Source organism: Lissotriton vulgaris, chromosome 4_1 (assembly GCF_964263255.1).
Source record: "Lissotriton vulgaris chromosome 4_1, aLisVul1.2, whole genome shotgun sequence".
Lineage (NCBI taxonomy): Eukaryota > Metazoa > Chordata > Amphibia > Caudata > Salamandridae > Lissotriton > Lissotriton vulgaris.
The window spans coordinates 2,048,200,413-2,048,226,396 of NC_141691.1; positions in this window are offsets into that span (position 1 = coordinate 2,048,200,413).

Below are 25,984 nucleotides of genomic sequence, written 5' to 3' on the forward strand. Positions count from 1 at the left end.
CACTATTCTCACTCCATTGAAATTCCCACGCTGTGGCCATCTACCGCCCGCCAGGAAGATTATTGATAAAGCAAGCAGTGGTCCCTAGAGGGGGGAAGTGTGAACCTCTACTTCCTTGGAGAGAATAATTTTAACCATCAAGAGATTGGTTCCATTTCTCAGTTGGACAGTTTTATTTTAATTGTTTAACCAATAGAAACAAGCATTTGCAATGCAATAGGTCTCACATTTAGGTACGTTTGAGCTATTGGTATTGTAAATGACAATGCCTTTTATTATGATTTGGTTTTTAAAACCTAAATAAAAGGCATTGCCATTTACAATTCCAATAGCTTGCACTCGTTGTTGCTTCTGTTTGGATTTATGAATGCTCATTGTTGGTGACCTGAAAACAAGTTTGTAGTATTTGAAACTTTTGTGTGGAACATTAAATTGCAGTAAGCGGCATGGGCAACCTTCTTTGCAAAGAGAAGTTAAAAGTACAGAATATTCGTTTTGAAGTGTCTTCGTTCTGGTGACCACCTCATTGTTTCTGATTTGCAAAACTGTTCAGTTTCTCTACTCATCAGAGTTAGCCCCTTGTGAAAATCTGTAAGATAGCAGCGTTAAGCATGTGATAACAAACTGGGCATTTATATTTACTGCCGATCACTGCCATCCCTATTTTACTAAGACATTTTCCTTTCCCAAGAACGCATTCTTTTTATGGCTCAGTATAATTAATAAAAAATAAACCCTTCAAGGACTATGAAGTTGCCTTTGCCCTACACAATGTCAGACCACCCATGCAGGAGTGTGCAGACAGATGTAAGCAACACTCTGGAACTCCACAGCAGCCTCACTCTGGAACTCCACAGCAGCCTCACTCTGGAACTCCACAGCAGCCTCACTCTGGAACTCCACAGCAGCCTCACTCGCGGCCTCCACAGCAGCCTCACTCTGGAACTCCACAGCAGCCTCACTCTGGAACTCCACAGCAGCCTCACTCTGGAACTCCACAGCAGCCTCACTCTGGAACTCCACAGCAGCCTCACTCTGGAACTCCACAGCAGCCTCACTCGCGGCCTCCACAGCAGCCTCACTCGCGGCCTCCACAGCAGCCTCACTCGCGGCCTCCACAGCAGCTTCACTCGCGGCCTCCACAGCAGCTTCACTCGCGGCCTCCACAGCAGCTTCACTCGCGGCCTCCACAGCAGCTTCACTCAGCACCACCACAGCAACACTCAGCACCAACACAGCAACACTTAGCACCACCACAGCAACACTCAGCACCACCACAGCAACACACACCACCACCACAGCAACACTCAGCACCACCACAGCATCACTGAACGCCACAGCATCACTCGTCGCCACAACTACATCACTCCGTGCCATCACTCAGCAACACCACATTATCACTCAGCACCACCACATTATCACTCAGCGCCACCCCAGCATCACTCAGCGCCACCCCAGCATCACTCAGCACCCCCACAGCATCACTCAGCGCAACCACAGCATCACTCAGCACAACCACAGCATCTCTCAGCGCAACCACAGCATCTCTCAGCGCAACCACAGCATCTCTCAGCACAACCACAGCATCACTCAGCGCAACCACAGCATCACTCAGCGCAACCACAGCATCACTCAGCGCAACACAGCATCACTCAGCACAACCACAGCATCACTCAGCACAACCACAGCATCACTCAGCACAACCACAGCATCACTCAGCACAACCACAGCATCACTCAACACCACCACAGCATCACTCTACACCACCACAGCATCACTCGGCACCACCACAGCACCACCCCGCATCACTCAGCACCAACCCAGCATCACTCAGCACCAACCCAGCATCACTCAGCACCACTCAGCACCACCACAGCACCACTCAGCACCACCCCAGCATCATTCAGCACCACCCCAGCATCACTCAGCACTACCCCAGCACCACTCAGCACCACCCCAGTATCACCACAGCATCACTCAGCACCACCCCAGCATCACTCAGCACCACCCCAGCATCACTCAGCACCACCCCAGCATCACTCAGCGCAACCACAGCATCACTCAGCGCAACCACAGCATCACTCAGCGCAACCACAGCATCACTCAGCGCAACCACAGCATCACTCTGCGCAACCACAGCATCACTCTGCGCAACCACAGCATCACTCTGCGTAACCACAGCATCATTCTGCGCAACAACAGCATCACTGGTTCAAATATGTTCTTTCAATGTTTCAAGCTGTTTTCAAGCTTTCACGCTTTATTACAAATCACAAAAAGATGTTAATGTTTCACTTCTGTTCTTGGATTTTCGTCACAATAAAAAACACTGAACATAATCTTCACAAAAGTTATTTACAAAAATGTAAGCTATTGTCATTACAAATTAAACAAATTATTTAAGTATTAATTATTTAAAGAAATTAAAAGCCTTGTTATTTGTAATATCAATACATCTAAGTCACGTAAATACAAAACATGTTGCATTACAAATGCTATAGGTGTCACATTTGCGAAAGTTATAACTATTGCCATTGTAAATGACAAAGCTATTAATTTAACTATTTGAAAAAATAACACATAAATAAAAAATAAACATTTATAAGACCAATAGCTCAAACTTTCCTAATGCGAACCCTATTGCATTTCCAATGCTTGTTTAAAACAGTAAGTACCAGGGCCCTTGTTCTTGTGACTGCTCCTGGATGTGTGCTTCTGATTCTGATCCTCACCCCCTCCCTAAAGGTTAGCAAGAGCACGTAATTTGAGGGAACAATATATCGCTTAGCAGTGCCAGTTCACAGAGGCATTTCGTGGCAGGCACCGATAGTCTGTCTGGAAACCACCAGATCACAAGCATCTGCAATGCAATTGGTTTCGCATTTACGCAAGTTTGAGCTATTGGCATTTTAAATGACAATGCCTTTTATTTATGTTTTGGTTTTAAAACATAAATAAAGGGCATTGTCATTTACAATACCAATAGCTCAAAGTAGCGTAAAAGCGACACCTATTGCATTGCAAATGCTTGTATTATTTCTTTCTAGCCCCATATGCCATTTTCTGCCTCATGACAGCAGGGAGCAGCTCTATTATCACCTTCACAGAGCTGTCTGAAACTGTGAGAGGCAATTCGATTTTGCTCAACCACAGGGAGAGTGGATTAGAAAAACTACAGAATATACAGAAATTGACTAGACGGGTTTCTGCTTCAAAATACTGCTGAGGTGTCTTGTTTGAGCAGGTACCTCAATTGTAATGTAGGATAAAATGATAATAAAACACAATTTATAGAAGTTATATTTTTATATTTTGTGCTGCAGGAGTAGCAATTGCATCGCTTCCTAAAATGCATATTTCTTTTCTGTACTTGAGGGCAGTTGCACAATTCGTATTGGAGAATATTAAGAAGGTTCTTGTCATATCAAGTCAAATTTATATTGCTGTGACTTCGAATCATTTTTAAATCAGCTGTTATAGTCAACCCCTTCGTGACATGCAGCCCTTATTATTTAGCTAAATTGGGGTTTCGCCTAAACCTCGTTCCCATCATCCTCTCAACTCAGGGACATAAGCAGCAATGAAATGAGCAGCTTTTTTGTCTGTCATTGTTAATGGGAGAAATAGAGTATGCTTATGTGATACATTTTCACTCTGTTGTGGAGGATCCAGATGTATGTTTACAATCTGCTGTTTTTCACCCATGTATGGTCCAAAACACACTATGGTGCCTTTTTTAAACGTTTGTCAATGTGAAACAGTATTTTTTTACCAAATACAACTAGCTGGTGTTTTGTAGCCTTGTCTAAATGGTATAATTTTAAGTATGAATTAATACAGCCATTTTGTTTTTAGTCCAACATTTAGAGATTGTTGTCGATTTCCTAGTCACTCCTTAATGGTTGTCATATCTCTGACCTCTGGATCAGTTGCTGGGTCATTGTTGCCTTCTGTATTTGGAAAGACATTTTCCTATTCATGTTAATCTGGAACTTTACCATGCAGCCAGATTTTGACAACTTAGTTTATGCAAAATTAGAGCTCAGGTTCCTGAGGCTTTCCCATTTGTGATTACAGTACCAATATTTAGACACTTTTGTAAGGAAATTTTATGGAATTCAGTGAGTGCCTTTCTCTAAGTTATGTAAGTATTTATTTTGAAAAATAGGAGAGAGATGTACATTTCCTTCCTTTGCTTTAATGAGCATTTGTGATTTTTGAGATTGACAGTGTCCACAAAACCAGAGTAGTTGCTTGTCTACAGTCGAAATATTTTCAAAGTCTCTCTTTAGCCTAGCAAAGGGCACAGAGATGCCACTATAGCAGCAGATTGTGTGGTATACAACTGCCAGTTAACATTCATAATAATTGGAGCACTGTAAGACCCATAGGATCGCTGAATTAGTGTCTAGTGGATGACTTGGGTGGGTTATGTGCTTGGTGGCATGAGTTTAGCTTGATAAACCAGATGCAAGAAGGATAATCAGTCCTGCCATTGGAGGGGTATGAAGGAGGGGTGGGTAATACCTCTGTGACAGTGTAGTCAGCAGAACCTGTCTAAATAGGGCTCATTCCATTTCAGGTAATTCTTGAACATTTGGTAAATTCGTTGTGTTCTCAATGCTTGATTAAGCATGTCATGAAGTGAATGACTAGTGGCTGGCCTCGTTCATATATATTTTTTTTAATCAGAGTTCATTGTAGTTGATCTGAGAAATTGTACTTGATTTCAAATTGTTGGTGCTAATGTATTAAGGTTTTGAAGATAATTGCCCTAGAAGGTCTTGTGCAGGTTGTACAATCGTTCAACATCAAGGTAGTGGTTGAGTGTATATGTTAATTCAGTTAATGTATATGCTGGCCACTTGAGTCTGTATCTCTGAAACTGTTGTATGCTCAGTAATATTGCTGTAGTCTAGTCCTAAGAGGGCCAGATATCTGTTAAGGTCTATGAAGGGAGCAGGATAAGTACGTTTTCAATAAGGCGAGTTAATAACGATTGATGGGAGCCATGTTCACTTTGCAGGCAGGATTAAATCAGCAATTTAGAGTAACACTTTTCTGATGTGAGTGCACTAGATCATGGACTGACCGTTTTAGGTCTCGGCCTGCGTAGGCTGCGCTTGCGCAGTCTCGCTGGTGAGACATTTTGTTTTACAGTATGGGGGCTTGAACCCGCCCCTCTTTTCCATTGGCTGGCTTCCTAAACGGAGGCCAGCCATTGGAGGAGAGGGGGGTCACTCCGTTCAAGCCCGGATTTGGGGGGGTGTTTTTTACGTTCTTTCTATTTTCTTTCTCTCCTCTTCCAATTGGCTGGAATTTTACATTCCAGCCAATGGGAAGAGGAGAGAATGAAAAACACGCCCCCCAGTCCTAAAATGTCGGGGCTTTTTCGGGAGCCATTTCTGCTGGACCGCCGCCGGAAAAAGTAGAGAAGCTGCCGAGTCCTCTGGTGAGTGCTCGCTTTTATTGCCTCTGTTCCCTGAATGTGTCCGTTTTCTGGCGTTTGCCCCCTCGTTGTTCTTGCTTTCCTGCCCCCTCGTTCTTTGTGCTTGCTCTCCTGCCCCCTCGTTCTTTGTGCTTGCTTTCCTGCCCCCTCGTTCGTTGTGCTTGCTCTCCTGCCCCCTGTTTGTGCTTGCTCTCTTGCCCCCTGTTTGTGTTTGCTCTCCTGCCCCCTGGTTGTGCTTGCTTTTCTGCCCCCTGTTCCCTCGTTGTGAGCGTTTTTTCACGCCTCTGTTCCCTGTGTGTGGGGCTCTGTGTGTGTGGGGCTCTGTGTGTGTGGCTCTGTGTGTGGGGCTCTGTGTGTGGGGCTCTGTGTGTGTGTGGAGCTCTGTGTGTGGGTGGGTGGCTCTGTGTGTGGGTGGGTGGCTCTGTGTGTGGGTGGGTGGCTCTGTGTGTGTGTGGGTGGCTCTGTGTGTGTGTGGCTCTGTGTGTGTGTGGGTGGGTGGCTCTGTGTGTGGGTGGGTGGCTCTGTGTATGGGTGGGTGGCTCTGTGTGTGTGTGGGTGGCTCTGTGTGTGTGTGGGTGGGTGGCTCTGTGGGTGGGTGGCTCTGTGTGTGTGTGTGGGTGGCTCTGTGTGTGGGTGGGTGGCTCTGTGTGTGGGTGGGTGGCTCTGTGTGTGGGTGGGTGGCTCTGTGTGGGTGGCTCTATGTGAATAACTCTGTGTGGGTGGCTCTATGTGGGTGGCTCTATGTGGATGACTCTGTATGTGTGTGTGAGTGGCTTTGTGTGTGGCTCTGTGTGGGTGCAAATGCAATAGGTCTTGCATTTGCGAGCGATTAAGCTATTGGCATTGTAAATTACAATGCCATTTATTTATGTTTTAAAAACAAAAAGCATAAATAAAAATAATGTCATGAGCAATGCCAATAGCTCTAACTTTAAGAATGGCGAGACCATTGCATTGTAAATGCTTGTTTTTCTTTGTGACCTGTCTCCATCCCTCGAGCCAGTCGTGCTTTTACTCCGGAGTTGCACACCTCCATACCTTGCCATCTGCGATCACTCTGAGGATCGCCTGGCTGTACATATACATAACTATGCACAGGAAAATAGGACCTCAGTGAATAGGGGTGTTCTAACCTACCATATTAGTACCCAAAATCCCAACCTGCCTAGCTGTAGTGTCTCATTCGTTCTCAGTCTACTGTGAAGCTGCCAATGATTAGACAACCCAGAACACGTCACTATCTTGGGAATTGCGAGAGCCAGGCACTCTTTCGCTCACTCACTCGTACTTGTCCACAATGCGAGTAATCTGAGATGCGGCATAGTTTAAAATGTTTATTTCAACTAACGCGCTCTATGGTGCAGTACGCGACCGAATACTAGCAGCAAAATGCATAAACACAATATAGTCAGCATTGTTACAATACCATAGAATACAAACGGGGATATCATGTTATAAAAAACAATGGAAAAGGACATAGGGCCAGATGTAGGTCACCAAATACCGGTCGGTAACGGCCGACTTCGGCCGTTATGAACCGGTATTTGGTGATAGAGATGCAGGGGGCCTATATTTTACAGAATCAGTAAATTTACAGATTCGGTAAATTTTCGGATTCTGTAAAATACCGATTCCGTAAATTTACCGAATCGGTACATCTATATGTAGGTGGCACTGCAAACAGTGCCACAGGCCCCTAAGAATTTGTTATTTACCATGTAATACTATTGCATGGTAAATAACGAATTACTGTGTACATGCACATCTGTGCATGTACACCTGTGCCATGTGGCACACAGACATGCCCTAAGGGCATGTATGTGTGTCACATGGCACACAAGCCTGAATCAGGGGTGCAACAGGGTGTCAAAGTGACACCCTGTCCCCCTTGTCAATTCGGTAATTTTACCGAATCGGTATTTACCGATTCGGTAATTTCCATTGGTTCCTATGGGCCTTGAACATCGTGAGCAGACTAAACCTCAGAGCACAGCATAGAATGTGCAAGGTAGACAGTTCTCATGTGATAGGGGCACAAACAGAGTTTTGTGAATTATATGCATGCAATGTCATGCGTAAAAGGAGCCTCATGGCAGCGAAGCTCATGCTAACTTAGCATATGTCGACAATGGACTTATAAGGCACACTACAGGCCTTTTAGTATTTCAGAGATGGTGCACTTCTTGCCACATGCAGGATTAAGTCTCTGTCCTTAAAATTGAATAGTGTATATTATTTCGGTGGGGGAGCCCTTCCTGGCCCTTGAGCTTATCTTTCAGCTCCCTCATAGTCTGTGTCAGCTCCTTAATTTGTTTCTGCATGATTTTTGTGTCTTTGGCTAGTTCAGCGGTTGTCTCTTCCACCCCTGTCACTCGCTCTCTCATATTGCCAAGGGCCGCTCTCAATAGAGACACCTCCGAGGTTACCGCATCTATTTTCCCTGCTAGTTCCGTCCTGGTGCCCTGTATGGCTGCCATAATATCATGCAATGTGAGCTCCGGGGTCGCCGTTGATGGTTCTTCCATATTTAGCTCTGCTCCCCCAGGTCAGTCACTTGTTCCTTGGACACTGTATATTTGTCAAGCTTTGTCTGCTGGGGGTTACGAGGACCTCTACCCCCTTTCATTTCCACAGACCTTACGGCACAGGGGTCCCAGACATTCATTGGGGACCTCCTGTTGGTGTGATCCTCGGACCCAAGGTTGGTGGCTGTTCCTCGTTCTGCCTCACCTGTCTGCTTCCACTGCCACCCAGTGCTTTAAATGGGCCGGTACTCACCGGTACAGAGTACCGGCACTTCTAGATTTTCGGCCCTTGAGTACCGGAACTTTTCCTTGTAAAAAGAGAGTACCGGCGCTCATGGGGCATCAAGCCAAGCTCAGTGAAATTCAGCATATACGAAAAAGAAGCGCGACACAGCTGACGAGTTGGTCGTTTTCCTAAAGTACTCTGATCGAGTGCTAATCTCCCCTCCTGCTGGCATAGCAGAATAGGGCAGCATTTGTTTGAAGTCTGATAAAGGAGGAAGGTGGTGATAGGCAGTGACGCTGTAGCCGGTGGGAATTCAGGCTTAGTAATGTGGGCAGACTCCCTTTATCGGACGTCAAACAAATCCCCTCAGTTTCTGGCTGGTTCCGAGTCTCCAGAGAGCTCAGTCTCCAACGTTTGACACCTCAGCTGACTGCCCCAACTCGGCTCACCTCTTCGTTTTGTCGGGCTTAGTGCAGCTCCCCCTGGAGCCCCCACCCTTGCCAAGCATACTGCCCCCCTCCGGCAGCTCTGCATGTCGTGGAGCTGCTCGCGGTGACATCACTTAGAATGTCACTGCGGCCAGCGTTCCAAGGCGAGCGCCGTGGGGACAGAGTGAAGCTGCCACCTGTTGTGGCTGTTGCTGTGGCTGAGGTCGCTCCCTTTCCCTTTATGTTTAAGCTGTAATAAATATCTACTCGACCTGCTAACCACCCGTGTCTGTCGTTGATGATCAATACCACACATACCATCTGGTATCCTTTGCTACAGCGGGACTCCAAAAATAGATTCTAAATCACCATGGCCATTTCCCCGAATACACAGAACACACATTCATTCAACAGTGGGGCCCATTACACTGCACACTTACTCTGTTAATTTAATTCAGCTTCACAGATTTGGCCAACGTACCAAGAGTCCTACTATAACATTTGGCGCAGTGTCTAAACCTATTTAACTATTTTTATTTACACCTGCAATGTGAAGCAATTTACCATAGTTTCATTTTAAACACCATTTTATTCAGACACACCACCATAATGGCAATGGATCTGCTAGAACAAAAACTAGGCGTAGGAAAAACTAAAGACCAGCTTTTACTTCTCCATTTATCTAATTTTTATTCAAAGCAAACTTTTAGTATGTCCGACATTTAGGCATTTAATTATTTCTTTATTTAATAAGAATCTTTTAACTTTATTTTCAAAATGATCATTTATTTTAAAGCTCAGAAATGGACATTTATTTAAAAGTTCAGTAAGGAGTTTAGTATAGAACAGATTCACTCTCTCCTAACACCCCTAGCTAACACCCTCATCTTATCCTAACAGACCTGCAAAGAAAAACAAATAAAAATAAGAAGTTCTTACATCCAAGAATCGATCTTCAGTCCGGCAGCATTTCCAGAGGAAATCGAAAGAGCCACCCCCTCTAAGCAAAATCAGGGTTTTTTATAAACTATCTTCCTAACTTAATCTATCTAAAAAGTAACTAACATCACCAATTCGAGTTCTGATTGGACAAATTTGGGGTACATGAGTACTTCCTCATCATTACAGCATGTTTTTCATGATGAATCAGCAGAAAAATAAAGGGTCTTTGTTTAAGACAGTTTGTGGCCTAGGCACTTCCTTCACTTGAAACATAGGAAAAGTTCTCAGGCTCCGATCATTACATCGTCCATGCTTGGCACCCATCCTAGGTTCCGGGGCAAAGCGTCCTTGAACTTCCCATCCAAGCACAGTCAGCTCACTCGCGCTTGCAGGCTTGGGATGCACATGCGCAGACCAATACTCGCTCGCAGTGAATCAGAGCGGCCAATTTCTGTGTAGGCCTCACAGGCCACATTTTGGAACTATCATAGAAACAAACACAAATTCATGTTAATTATGGTAATGAAACCCTTCTGTTTACCTCCCACCATACAAATTTTTCCCTATTAATTGTTAAAATAAGCCACATAAATGCGCTTTATACTTACATATCCAACGACTTTCTGGCACAAAACGTGTACAATAAGCACATTTAAATTGCGTTTGTTTATAATTAAGCTGTGCATTAATTCACATCACAATAACAACATATATTAGTGAGTTTTATGGCACCATACAAGCAAAATAAGTACTCCCATTATGATCGTGTATGCATCTTTAAACTATGGTTGATTAATTTACCACCTCACACTATTAGTAAAATATTAACGTTATGGAACATTGATTTCGAGAGGGATGTGCAAAATTTAGTTTTCACCACCTCGCTCCATCAATTCCCTCATCTGGTAATCCTATCACCAAACATCTCTCAAAATATTGGAAATGTTAGCAGAACATGTTTCAAGTTCTTCATATTAGTATAATCTATACTGTAGTATCCTACTCCTATGTTTCTTTGAAAATCTTTTCTCTAACTTCTTCCATCTCTATCTCATTCTTTTCTCTTTCCCTGGCTTTTCTTTCTTGAATTGTCTTCTTTATTGTTGTTCTAAAATCTCTTCTATCTTTGCATATACAACATAGTCTTATCAGAAATATCACTACTACAATAATTGTTATTGAAATTAATATTTTACCTATAATTGAACTACCTATCTCCTGAAACCAATGCTTAATTGCTGTAAGACTTCTACCTAATTTCTCAAGAACACCTTCAACCTCCAGTAGTTTAATTTCTCTATGTAAATCTGTAATGTTTGCAATATACCTTTCTAAATTTTGGCTTTTATCTGGAATATAAGTACAACAATGTTGCACTGACAATATTCCACAGACTCCTCCCTCTTTTGCTAAAATGATATCAAGGACAAGTCGATTTTGCATTACCATTGCTCTCATGGCAACCATTTCGATATCAACCATCAGGAAACCTCCTGCGGTGTCTGTTGACAATCGATCAACTATCGTAGACAATTTTCGGATTCTATTTGCATTAAATGAAATCCCCACTGCTGATATAAGTGCTCCAAAAACATCACCTATTATTTCTAACACACTCTCTCTTCTTTTTCTACTTTACCTATCTCATGTTTACCATTAGTACCTCTGTCTACATGAAAAAGTTTAGGAAAGACCAATCCCACATAGCAAGTTCCATACCAATGGTCAGGTAACCAATAATAAGCTCTATTCCCACAAATAAAATAAACACTCGCGAAAACAGGATATTTTCCTCCTTTAAATCCCAAACCCGCTAAAATTCTATAAGTGTCTTTACATTGACTTGCACCCACAAAATAATTGTCATACACAGTATTGTCTCTTCTTATACAAAATTTCCCTAACATTTGTGTGTCTATGTTTATAGCTACATTCACATTCTTATCATCCAGATTTTCATCATTAAATGTCCAATACTTAAATTATGATTAAAAGCATATTCGTGAGTCAATTCCTCCATATCTAAGAAATATTCTCCCATAAATTTTCCAGGTCTCTTTTTCTTCAATGAATTATCAATTCTTAATTTAGCAAAAATTTCATCTACATTGGAATAATGATATTCCAATTTTCCAACCTGATAAAACAAACTTGCAATTACACTACAGGTTACTCCATGTGCAAGAGGAAGGTGATCATAAGTCACACCTTCTGACACTGATGCAGGCAATTTTGCACAAACATAGCAATCATCAACATTCATGGTTTTGATGTATTCAAGTAATATTTCTTAAAATGTGTTCTGTGTGTAATTACTGAGTCTCATGAACTTCTACTTTCTCATTTGGCTTATTTAAACTCACATTTGGTTTTAATTTCATTAAACTGTCTTGGAAAGGAATAACAATAGCTAAAATCATCCATAATATTATCAATAATCCCATACAAATGGAACAGCATCTACACCATTTTCTAAAAATAGAACATTTCATCTTATGGTTATTGGTAGCCATTTTCTCTAACACAATTTCTTCGACCTCGTGTCACCTATGAATTACACACCAAACAGTTTACTAACAAAAATTCTTTGACCTTGTGTCAATCCTACTCTAATCTATGACGTAATTAGTTTACTAACAAGATTTCTTCGACCTTATGTCAACTCCGACCTCTTCTATATTTACAATATCCATCTCACAGGACTTTCAGGCTTTTACTTAATATCATATACTTTGGTCATCTATCTCTTTTCTTTAAGTCAACTTCTTTTACTCACTTTTCCCAATTGCTTTTGGGCAGTACAAGGTTTCTGGACTACTATTGACTTCAGCAATGGGTGGTAAGACTATATAAGTCCACTCAGGCGATTTGTACTTCTGATTTGGTCGTCTCACTCTTTTCGGCCTATGAACAACTTCTATTTTCTTTCCCAGTATTTCTTTCTGACTAGTGATCTCATTCACTTGCTCTTCTGGCTCTGTTGCTTTGTTCACAAGTTTGAATCTCAGTCCACTAGTTTCTTTAGGCCAATTATCTCCTTTACGGATTCTCTTAGTCTTTGGCTCTATTGTGTTATGCTTCACTCTCCAAGCTCTTTTCCTTGGACTTTTTCTTAATGCAATTTCATCTGAACTGTCATCAGTTTCACTTTCAGTATCTTAAACTGTGTCATTGATTATGATCTTTACAATGACTTTATCATCATCAGATTCAGCTTTCTTTTCTGTTACTCTGTTAGGAACACCTTCATAACTTGTACTTGGTATATCATCCTTTTCGTGAGTCACTTCCTCTTCCCCAGTTTCAGGATCTCCGTTCCTGCCTTCAGAGTTTCCAGATTTCTCTTCAGCTTTCTCCTCTTCAATTACTTTATCTTCACTTTCTTTTGCGTCTGTACTGGTGTCTGTTTTTACCGATTCTCGACCTTCAAATTGATCTTCGGAATCTGGTATCTCCACAACCTCCCTTTCACTTTCACCTTCAGACGCAGAACTGACTTCTGATACTTCCAGATGTCGACGTTCCTGTCGATCTTCAGTATCTGGAGTCTCTTCTGATTCAGCTTCAGAATCAGAGTCAGTTGTACTTTCACCGTCGTATGGGTATTCAGGTGCAGGCACACGGATGGTGTGGCTGGCATGTACCCACCTCTTCAATCCAGCACACTTGACTGCAGTGGTACTGACCAAGATTACCTGACATGGCTTCTGCCACCAAGGTACCAAACAATTTCTTCTGCGATGTACTTTCACTCGAACCCAGTCTCCAGGGACAAAATCATGAGCTGGATTTTTCTCTTTAGAATTTGACTCAGTTCCCACCAGGAGGAGCACAGAAGTTACCACATCAGACAGATTTTTGCAGTAGTCCAATATAATATCATCATTTATCGTCAGCAATTTGTTAACAGGTACATAGGCTTGTCTCATTACCCTGCCCATCAAAATCTCATGTGGACTTAGTCCAGTTTTCTTGTCAGAAATGCTTCTCAATGTCATCAGGACAAGCGACAAAGCATCTGACCACGTAAGTCCTGTTACCAAACACATTTTTGCAATTCTGTTTTTAATAGTTCCATTTACCTGCTCTACGACCCCTGAAGCCTCAGATCTGTAAGCACATTGCAGCTTCTGGCGAATATCCAGAGCTTCACAGATTATCTGCATAAACTCGTTTTGAAAATGTGATCCACGATCTGATTCAATTGATACTGGGAATTATCGGTATTATTTCTCGTAAAAGCAATTTGTCAACAGTTATTCCATAATTCCTCCTTGTGGGGAATGCTTCCATCCATCGGGAGAACAAAGAGATTATCACAAGAACATATCTAAGCCTGTTGCATGGGGGCAATTCCACAAAATCCATTTGAACCCTTGTAAATGGACCACCCTCCCGTCCTATGGTTCCCAAACTTACAACGGTTCTTCTGTTTGGATTAAATTGTTGGTGTATTAGACACCTTTGGCACAAACTTTCAGCAATCATCCTGAACTTAGGATTATACCAAGTTTGTCTGAAAAGACGAATCATGGCATCTCTTCCAATATGGGCTTGACCATGGTACATTCGAGCCATATCTGAAATCATGCTATCTGGCATTACTGGTCTTTCATCTTTGTAAACCCAAATGTACTCTTCTTCTCTCTGTCTACATCCTGCCTTTAGCCAAATATCTTTTTCTTCTGATTCTGCCTCTTCCTGCATCTGCTTCACTTCCTGCCATGTCTCAACTACAGTGGTTAGCATCAAAGGACTCAGAACATGTTCTTTCAGTTTATCTCGATTGATTGAAATTTGATTTTTCGCACAATGCTTTGCAATGGCATCCGCATAATTATATCCTGTAGAAATGTAATCCTCATTCTTTTTATGTGCTGAACACTTCACTACAGCTATTCTTTCAGGAAGATGAATTACATCTATCAATGTCTTCATGAACTCAGCATTCCGAATAGGTGTTTCCGCAAAAGTTAAATAACCTCTTTGAGACCAAAGTTGTCCATAATCATGAACAACTCCATAACCATATTGACTATCAGTCAATATAGTTACTTTCACCTCTTTTCCCCGTTCACATGGTCGTATCAAAGCAATCAACCCCGCTACTTGAGCAGAATGAATTCCTTTCAAACAAGATGCTTCCAACACTTCTGCTACTGTACAAATGGCATAAGCAGCACTCAAAATCGATGACCCACCCAGAGGCGGTAATCCATACCCGCGGCCTCGGTCCCTCCCCCTCCCCGCCAACGTGCTAGCCCCCTCCCCCAGTGACACGCACTACCAGTTCCCACCGGGCGATGCCCACTGGGGTGTTGTCCTATAGCGCTGCGCCTCCTACGCTCGCCGCTGTCCCTCCCTCACGTTAGCCTCCTCTCCCTCCTTCCCTTACACCCTGCGGGGGATGCCACCCCCGCGGATCCCATTTCAGCCTCAGTCTGCAAGTTCGAGTCCGACGAGTTATAAGCACACATCACTGTTGCCATAAGTTGAATAGGGTGGAACGCTGTCAGTGGGTAACAGCCCCTCACGACCCCATGATCATACCGACCACGGGATCAGGTACACTAAGACATGGCATCCTACCTTACGATAGCCTACTGACGAACTCAGGGACTACACAATTTCCTTTTTCTTCTGATTCTGCCTCTTCCTGCATCTGCTTCACTTCCTGCCATGTCTCAACTACAGTGGTTAGCATCAAAGGACTCGGAACATGTTCTTTCAGTTTATCTCGATTGATTGAAATTTGATTTTTCGCACAATGCTTTGCAATGACATCCGCATAATTATTTCCTCTAGAAATGTAATCCTCATTCTTTTTATGTGCTGAACACTTCACTACATCTATTCTTTCAGGAAGCTGAATTACATCTATAAATGTCTTCACGAACTCAGCATTCCGAATAGGTGTTCCCGCAGAAGTTAAATAACCTCTTTGAAACCAAAGTTGTCCATAATCAAGAACAACTCCATAACCATATTGACTATCAGTCACTATAGTTACTTTCACCTCTTTTCCCTGTTCACATGCTCGTATCAAAGCAATCAACTCCGCTACTTGAGCAGAATCAATTCCTTTCAAACAAGATGCTTCCAACACTTCTGCTACTATACAAATGGCATAAGCAGCACTCAAAATGCCACACTCTGTTCTCAAACACGATCCATCCACAAATATCACATAATCTGATTCAGGTAATGGTTCATCCTGAATGTCTGGCCTGGGTTTTGTGCAATACTCAAGAACATTCAGACATTTATGATCAAGCTCATCTTTCACTTCTGCTTCAATAGTGTCAGCTAATAGTGTTGAAGGATTAACATTCACACATCTGGCAATTGTTACATTTTCAGCTCCCAGAATTACTTTTTCATAACGGGTAATTCTGCTGTTGGTCATGTATTGTGTTTTTGCTCTTGTGAGGAGAATCTCAACTGAATGAGGTACATAGACCCTCACAGGAAATCCCATCACAATTCCTTCACTTTGCTCCAAACTTACACTGGTTGCTGCTACTGCTTTCAGACATCCTGGCAAAGCCTTTGCAACAGGGTTCAAAACAGCTGAGAACTACACAATTGGTTTTCTCATGTTTCCATGTCTCTGAATTAATACTGACAATGCACATCCTTCTTGCTCACTGCAATACAATTCAAACTCTTTTTCATAATCGGGCATTCCCAATGCTGGTGCTTCACACAAGTAGGTTTTCAGCTGTTCAAATGCTTCCATTTTAGTTTTAGTCAAAACTATTGGGTCTCTGATATCTGCTTTTGTCAATCTCTGTAATGGTTTTGCAATCAATGAAAATCCACTAATCCCACTGTCTACAGTAACCTATCATTCCCAGGAACATTCTCACTTGTCTTTAAGTTTTAGGTGGCTGCATTCCTTGTATCATTCTGATTCTTTCTATTGTGACTTCTCTGATTCCCTTTGCAATCTTATGACCTAAATATTGTACTTCTTTCTGACAAAACTGCAATTTAGATGGAGACACTGTATGTCCCTCTTCTGCCAAATGATTCAACAATGCTACTGTGTCAGTTACATATGCATCTTTTGTTTTTGATGCAATCAAAAGATCATCTATGTATTGTACTAAAACAGATTCTCCAGGCATGTTCAAGCCTTCTAATGATTTCTTTAGCAACTGGTTAAAAATTGATGGACTCTCAGTGTACCCTTGTGGAATTCTACACCATGCTAGAATACGATTCTGGAATCGGAACGCAAAAATTGGCTGGCTTTCTGAATGTAATGAGACAGTAGAGAACGCATTGCATAGGTCAATCACTGTGTACCATTCTGCATCATGGGGAATTTGATACAAAATCACTGCTGGATTTGGAACAATCGGGCAACATGGGACAACAATTCTATTAACCTTTCTAAGGTCCTGAACAATTCTAAATGTTCCATTAGGCTTTTTCAATCCCATGATTGGTGAATTACAAGGGCTGCTTTCTATTTCTCTAAGAATTCCTTGCTCGATTGTTTTGTCAATCACTGGAGGGATTCCCTCAATTATTTCTGCAGTCATCTTATACTGAGGTGTATTTGGGTAGCTTGCACCTTCTTTCACTATGACTTTTACAGGATCAACACCTTTCATCAATCCTATATATTTTCCAGTAAAATCCCATACTTCCTCTTTTACTACTTCTTTCAATTCACAGGAATCTTTTCTCGATCAAAAGCAGGAAATTACTTGCTCTGCTCTGTCTCAATCATAATCATTGTCATTTTATGTCATTGTCTTCATCTGAGGTTTGTAATTCTATGCCATCTGGTGAGCAATATATGCCAAGGTTCATTTTACACAGAATGTCCCTGCCTAACAAATTAACAGGACTACTATCACACACCACAAATCGATGCATATCTTTGTAATTTCCAATTTCTATTTCAACTGGTTCTGTCAAAAGAGTTGCTATCTGTCTATTAGCTACACCTACAACTTGGATACTCTCTCCCGAGAGAGGAAGATTTTGAATTTCCACTGATCCAACAGTAGAACGGGTAGCACCTGTGTCCACTGGGAAAGTTATTTCCACATCATTCACCTTTCCGTTTACAAATGGACCAGACTGATCTACCTCAAGAGTGGCTCCAAGCACACACTCTTCTCCCTCTCTCAGGCACCGTCATAAACTTTCACCCGACTCACTGCCACCTTCTTCTTGTAACCAATACTGTGGACACGCATTCACTTTTTGCGGACTTTTTACCTGTTCACCTCTGCTGAATCCTGTCTCTGCACTGTATCTCTGCTGGTTTATATTGTTTTGCAGTGGAGGTTGAGGCACCTGACTTAACTGATTTGCTATCTGCTGTTGTTGCTGTTGTGGATTTACCTCAAACTGCACCTGCAAATTCAATTAATTATTTTCTATATTAACTCTTGGCGGACATTTACACTCTTTCTTCCAATGCCCTAACTTGCCGCAATTAACAAGGATGCTTCTTCTTTAGTTTATCTATGTTTCCCACTAACTTTGGTTTACCCTTAAAGTTTCCTTGATTCCCTGCATTCTTACTTTCCATTTGCGCCACTTTTTGTTCCGCTACTTTTACTTGTGCCTACATGGCTTTCTCTTTCAGCTTTTTCTGTTTTGCATCAATCTCTTCACTGCAATATTTCGCTTTTCTCAAAACATCATCCAGAGTACCTGACTGCCAACCTATCATATTGTGTCGAATCATGTCTCCAATCTCTGGTCTTAACCCATAAACAAATCTGTATATAAAATGACTCATGTCCTTCTCATTTAGTTCTTCATAACCACTATACTGTTTAAAGACTAACAACAATCTTTTATAAAATGAATGTACAGATTCTTTCGGCTCCTGTGTGGTCCTGTCTATTTTCACCCAATCAGTTTCTTTTGGAGGTATCTTATTTTTCAACCATACTATTACTTGTTCATATTTTCGCATTACATCTGGTGACGGAGCTCCTGTGACTTTGTCTCTGGCAAATTCTTCTCTTGGCCAATCTATAGCTATTTTACATTCTGTCCATTAATCTGCTGGCACTACTATGGCAAATAATCCATCCAAATCAATCCATAAAACTTTTGACACCTTCGAAAATCTGTCTACTTGTCGATACCATTCTACCGGTTTCTCTCTCAATCTTGGGAAATCATTAGTAAACGACAATATATATCCTGTCTGCTCCAAGGAACATGTACATATCCTCCTCCAGGTATCTCTCTCATAGGAAACTCAGTTGTTACTGCCTCCTTTTCCCTGACTGGAAAAGCTGATGTGGATTTGTCACTATTTTCTCCCTTCTTCTTTGCCCACTTAAGCCTCCATTTACTTACATCTCCCCATCTTCGCAACAGCACAATTAATTCTTTTATCTACAACAACCTTCCTGCAGTATTCATATTCTCAATGTCTCTTTCTGCAAAATCCACTCTATATGATTTCTGCAATGATTTGAATTTTGAAAATTCCACTCCCAATTCACTTGCTAATTCCTCCAATTGATCATACACTGTTTTAGCTTTCCATGTAATGCTTTTACACATAAACATAAGTTCATCATCTTAATACGTTTTTAGTCTATCTGTACCAATTGTTCCAATAATTAATTCTTCCATATCCACTTTTAGTTTTGCTACATCCAATACTTTTGGTTCATTTTCTTTTAATTTCAGAGTTTTGATCCAGTCACTCAATTCTTTATCTGACGGTCCTACAGGAGTTTGTATTAAATCTATTTTATCTAGACTTTTCTCTGGTGTTGCAGAGTCAGATTCTGCATCAATCGTGTATTTGTATAATGAACTTTGGTTAAAAGTCAATTTAGGTGGATTCATATTAACAGTTCACTTTTTTCTGACAAATCAGGATAAATATTCTCTCTTACTTTCTGCAAACCTTGTTGTAACGGGATTGTACGCTGCAACTCTGGGCAATAGCTTGCTTAGTCTCCACAACGGCCCCCACAACGCGAGGGATGCCTGGTCTGCACCATGGGGGTGCCCAGGAGTGGACACTTCACAGGGAAAGCCAGGAAGGGTTCCCTTGCGGTATTCGTACAAGCGCCGGGAAACCCACTGCGGGTAGCTGTGCGCTATACAAGTACAAAAACATTTACATTTACATTGTCAAGCTTGGTTCTTTTATTCTCTGATTTTCAAATACTGGTATTACCGGCCCTATCGTTACAGGGACAGTTACTGCTTCCATGTTTTTAGTAAGGTTCTGAATTAGCTCATGTGCAGAACGTTCATAATCAGAAATATTTGGTTGCACATCACTTCGATTTTCACTACTTTGCAAGCTTCTGTGTGAATCATTCATTGGTACAAGAGTACCTGTAATTCTGACTTCCTCAACAGGTGTATTTGGAATATATCTAACTTCCACTGTGTCTGGCACATTCTTTAAACTTGAATAGGATCTTGGGGTCTCATTATTTCTTTCATCTATTACCGGAGCATTCGGAGTAGTCCATAAAGAACTTGGCTGATATGGTGGCGGTCTCCTATTTAATATTTTTTCTAATACAACATCTTCTGATTCACTATCACCATAACTTTGGTTCACTATTTCTATATTATTTTTCTTTTCTGTACATTTCCGACCCTAATATTCATCTACTCACCTAACTGGATACATACCATCAAACATATTACTGTCTCTCCATCTACGCATTCTGCTTTCCTGTGTTTCACCCCATAAATTTTGACCTCTACCTTTCGGTCTGATATGTATACATAGCCTTTCACTCTCTTCATGCATCTCGTCCTCCGATTCAGCTAAATCCTCAAATTGTGTCGGTCTAGGTCTCGGCTCGAGCTTCATCATCTTGTCTCTCAAATTTCGCAAAACTGCTGAATCATGCGATCCTTCTTCAGGAAAAGGTAACGCACCATCATCCTGAGAATACCTTGCCCAATTCTCTAACTAAATGCATGTATGATAACCATATTTTGATAACATGTAAGAAGCGGGCGTTTTCGGTGGAGGAAGTAATTTTCCCTCTCTAGTCACAATTTCCTTGTCTTTTAAAAATACATTCTTAAATTTCTTAAACCATGAAGGTTTCTTCTTCTCTTCTTCGTAATAATAAGACATTTTTCAGGTATTTCTCTGTCTCACAAAAGATTGCACACTACCCTGTTTGCTGTTACCTATTACAGCACGGTTTACACTAGTGCACCAACTAGAACAAGATATGTCTTCCTAGTGCTTAACCAATCACTTTGCTGCTTTTTCGTGATAAACCTATCAGCTCCTACTCTGTCTTGGTCACGAGAACCAATCCCAGCGCGACACTTTTGACGTCGCCAGCGCTCCGGACTCTGCAGCACCGACTGACCCCTCCTTTACAGGGTTTTTTCAAGAAGCCGTATTTACAAGATATTTTACAAAATCAATTAGTAACTCACAGAAAACAATACCATTTGCCTGTTTCGCTAATATTCTAAGTATTCTGTAACTGGAGTAGACGGCGCTTATCTCCTCAGAATTTTAAACTAGTTGATAAAGCAACACTACTGGCCTTACCCTTCTATCAGGCAATAACTAACTCGTTTCTCCAGGAAAGCACATACCGAGATCTTTTTCACCTCCTTAGAGACAATCCCAGAGTTTCACTATTGCAATTTTATTTATACACGTTCATACAGAAATCCCTTCCCAAATCTACATGAACTCTGTATCACCAATGGGCAGCGCTTACTTCTAACCCACCACAGAATTCCTTTTTCGTTAGTAAAGTAGACGCCACTCCTTTACCCTTCTATCAAGCTCAGGTTAAGTCCTACTATTTTCTTCAGCAATAAGTTTTAGTCAGGATACGCAATGATCCCTATATTTGAAAGCTGAGATTTCATAGACTGCCCTCACTATGCATGTATTGTTTCACACCTAATGTCCCTAAACAGTGATAATGGACAATACCACCGCAGTATACGACGATACTACTTATTTGAAACAGACCAATGCACTGTGCAACTTTACTTGCCACACTTCCTCTGCCTGCAGACAGAGGCACTAGCTTCACACAACACTTGGAAGCTTTTTCTGAACTACATATAACGTAATACGAACTCAACAGATGTTAGTCATAATTCTATATATCAAACTCCATATAATACTTTATACATAATCCTAGCTAATTTCCTTAACAACCACTACTCTGCTACCAAGATATAACTGCTACAGCTGAACTCCAAAAATATATTCTAAATCACCATGGCCATTTCCCCGAATCCACAGAACACACATTCATTCAACAGTGGGGCCCATTACACTGCACACTTACTCTGTTCATTTAATTCGGCTTCACAGATTTGGCCAACAAACCAAGAGTCCTACTATAACATTTGGTGGAGTGTCTAAACCTATTTAACTATTTTTATTTACGCCTGCAATGTAAAGCAATTTACCATGGTTTCATTTTAAACACCATTTTATTGAGACACACCACCATAATGGCAATGGATCTGCTAGAACGAAAACTAGGCGTAGGAAAAACTAAAGACCAGCTTTTACTTCTCCATTTATCTAATTTTCATTCAAAGCAAACTTTTAGTATGTCCGACATTTAGGTATTTATTTATTTCTTTATTTAATAGGAATCTTTTAACTTTATTTTCAAAATGATCATTTATTTTAAAGCTCAGAAATAGACATTTATTTAAAAGTTCAGTAAGAAGTTTAGCATTGAACAGATAGTTCCAAATTCACTCTCTCCTAACATCCCTAGCTAACACCCTCATCTTATCCTAACAGACCTGCAAAGAAAAACAAATAGAAATGAGAAGTTCTTACATCCAAGAATCGATCTTCAGTCCGGCAGCATTTCCAGAGGAAATCGATAGAGCCACCCCCTCTAAGCAAAATCAGGGGTTTTTATACACTATCTTTCTAACTTAATCTATCTAAAAAGTAATTAACATCACCAATTCGAGTTCTGATTGGACAACTTTGAGGTAGATGAGTACTTCCTCATCATTACAGCATGTTTTTCACGATGAATCAGCAGAAAAATAAAGGGTCTTTGTTTAAGACAGTTTGTGGCCTAGGCACTTCCTTCACTTGAAACATAGGAAAAGTTCTCAGGCTCCGAGCATTACATCGTCCATGCTTGGCACCTATCCTAGGTTCCGGGGCAAAGCATCCTTGAACCTCCCATCCAAGCACAGTCAGCTCACTCGCGCTTGCAGGCTTGGGATGCACATGCGCAGACCAATACTCGCTCGCAGTGAATCAGAGCGGCCATTTTCTGTGTAAGTCTCACAGGCCACATTTTGGAACTATCATAGAAACAAACACAAATTCACGTTAATTATGGTAATGAAGGGGAGGAGCCAAGATGGCGACTGGTGAAGACGCGTAGGCTCCCGGCTCCGGCAGCTCCCTGTCCTCCGCACTGATATCCTGCTTCGTATCCTGATTTCTCCGACGGCGGACGGTGCGCCCAGCTGTGCTGACTTCATTCCTTTTCCCCGGACCTCCCAACTCGCCCGGCGGCCGGAGCTACGCGATAATCCTAATCGAGCCCTGACCCCAGAACCACGCCACTGGCCGTCCCCGTGCCTGCCCTGGAGGGCTGTGGGGCGGCCGTCCTGCTCGCGACTCGCTGACTCTGTGGAGGTGGCCATCTCCCCCCGGATCGAGCGCCCGATTGGGAGGCCTGCAGAGGATTGCCGCACACGGAGCTCTGTGGTCTAACGGCCCTCAAGATGCCTCGGGAGTAACGCGCCTTTGTCTGTGTTCGGCGGTGGAGGACAAAGAAGGCACGGCCATTTTGGGGCACCGGCGGATGCTTGCTATTCTGTCCCGGTGTGACGGCCGGTAGTATTACAGCCCCCAGCCTCGGCAGTCCGACCTTCCTCGACTCTACTGGCTTGAAGCCCTGTGCTGTGGACCGCTTGCGCTACACTCGCTTTATAACTGGCTTTGTGTTCCGCACACCGGAATGGGATCGGTTGCCTCAGAGTATGGGGGGGCGCGCATATCCCTGTCTGCGGGATGTGTCGCCCGACGGACACTGGAAGCCGGTATGCTCACTCCCCCCCGGGACCACGACTGTGAGAAACTCCGACCACCGCTCTCCTACAGGGATATTCTGACCGCCCTGACTAGCCTCCGTGTGGAAATGTGCTTGAGTTTTAGAGCACTGGGTGAATGCTTCGATGAGATGGCATCCGATCTACGTGGCGATCGTAGTGTGGAGGGCAAGCCCAATCTGGCCTCATTTTCAACCGAACCGACGAGGGATACCGGGCCTTTTATTTCTGACAGTGCACTCGTGACTGACTCTGCCTCTAAGGACGCCTGCCATGAGCCGACCGGAGCATTTGCCTGTGCTACGTTGTATCCCTTGTCTCCAGAATTGGTTGCTATGCCGCCTGCAACAGTGTTACGGCCTCGTGCCCGAGTCTTGCCACTGTTGCCTTTGCCCTGTGACTCGGAGGCCCTGTGTTTTCCCGATGGCCCGTGGGACTGGATTGCGACGAGGACAGGATTTGTTGGTGACGTTCATTGGCCATTTTGTGTTGTTGGGTTACTTTCCTTTGATGTGCGGCCATGTTGGTTCTTTGTCCTGGTGGGGGCGGGCCTTCTTCATGTGCTTCTTTCCTGGGAACGTCCGAGGTCGGGTCAGGGCTAGATTCTCCTTTTACTGCCGATCGCTGGGCGGGTGGGACCGGGACTGGAAGTTGTACAACCTTGCTTAAGTCACACAAGTTACACTGTTTTTCCCTAGCTGCTTTTATATTGATAATTGGGTTTCACTGACTGCAAATTGTATGGGGACTTTGTTGCTGGCTGGGGTAATGGGAATGACTCGTTTGGCTCCTCCTCCCGCTTCACTTTGGGGGGGTTTTTGGAGGGCTGTAGATTAGGGTGGCCTTTTCTCGCTCTCTGTATTTCATGGTAACGTTTCTATTAATTTTTTCCTTTTCTCTTTTCTACCTTTGCTTGATCTATATTTCGGGTTCTTTATGGGGCGACAGGCACATTGTCGGGGGGGGGTAGGCCGTAGCCTCCGCGTTGGTGCAGGGTGGGGGGGTAGATTTTAGTTTTCCTGTTTTAGTTACTATGGGCCTTTTTTTTCTTCTTTTTCTGCGCTTTCTATTACTGTTTTCTTTTCTGGGTCTGCGACGGAGGATGGCTGGGAGTGGGTGGCACTGGGCGCGGCACGAGATTCACTATTGCTATCCGCTTTGTCTTTCCTATTGTTTGTCGCCTTGATGTAAAGTTTTACGTAAATTGATATTATTCTATTGTTGCCTACTCATGTGGACTTACAGTGTGGACTCGGATATTCTTTATACCAATCCTTTATTGTTTTTATTTCATCAAAAACTTTCAAATTTGACCTCACTGATCCTTCTCCCAGGCGGCCAGTCCCTTCCAGTGTAACTGCTCTTAATTGTTGTTGTATAATATGATGCCGTCGGGAGGCCGTAAAGTTGCCATCTGTGCTCCCTTATGTTGTGGCCGGCCGGATGGTTGTAGGCCCGTATTTGTATTTCTGAAACATGCACAATAAAGGTCTTCAAAAATTTAAAAAAAAAAAAAAAAATTATGGTAATGAAACACTTCTGTTTACCTCGCACCATACTAATGTTTCCCTATTAATTGTTACCTAGCAAATAAGCCACATAAATGGGCTTTATACTTACATATCCAACGACTTTCTGGCACAAAACGTGTACAATAAGCACATTTAAATTGCGTTTGTTTATAATTAAGCTGTGCATTATTTCACATAACAATAACAACATATATCAGTGAGTTTTATGGCACCATACAAGCAAAATTAGTACTCCCATTATGTTATTGTATGCATCTTTAAACTATGGTTGATTAATTTACCATATCACACTATTAGTAAAATATTAACGTTATGGAACATTGATTTCGAGAGGGGTATACAAAATTTTGTTTTCACCACCTCGCTCCATCAATTCCCTCATCTGGTGATCCTATCACCAAACATCAACATTTTGGAAAATTTAGCAGAACATGTTTCAAGTTCTTCATATTAGTATAATCTATACTCTAGTATCCTTCTCCTTTGTTTCTTTAAAAATCTTTTCTCTATCTTCTTCCATCTCTATCTCATTCTTTTCTCTTTCCCTTGCTTTTCTTTCTTGAATTGTCTTCTTTATTGTTTTTCTAAAATCTCTTCTATCTTTGCATATACAACATAGTCTTATCAGAAAAATCACTATTACTATAATTGCTATTGGAATTAATATTTTACCTATAATTGAACTACCTATCTCCTGAAACCAATGCTTAATTGCTGTAAGACTTCTACCTAATTTCTCAAGAACACCTTCAGCCTCCAGTGGTTCAATTTCTCTATGTAAATCTGTAATGTTTGTAATATACCTTTCTAAATTTTGGCTTTTATCTGGAATATAA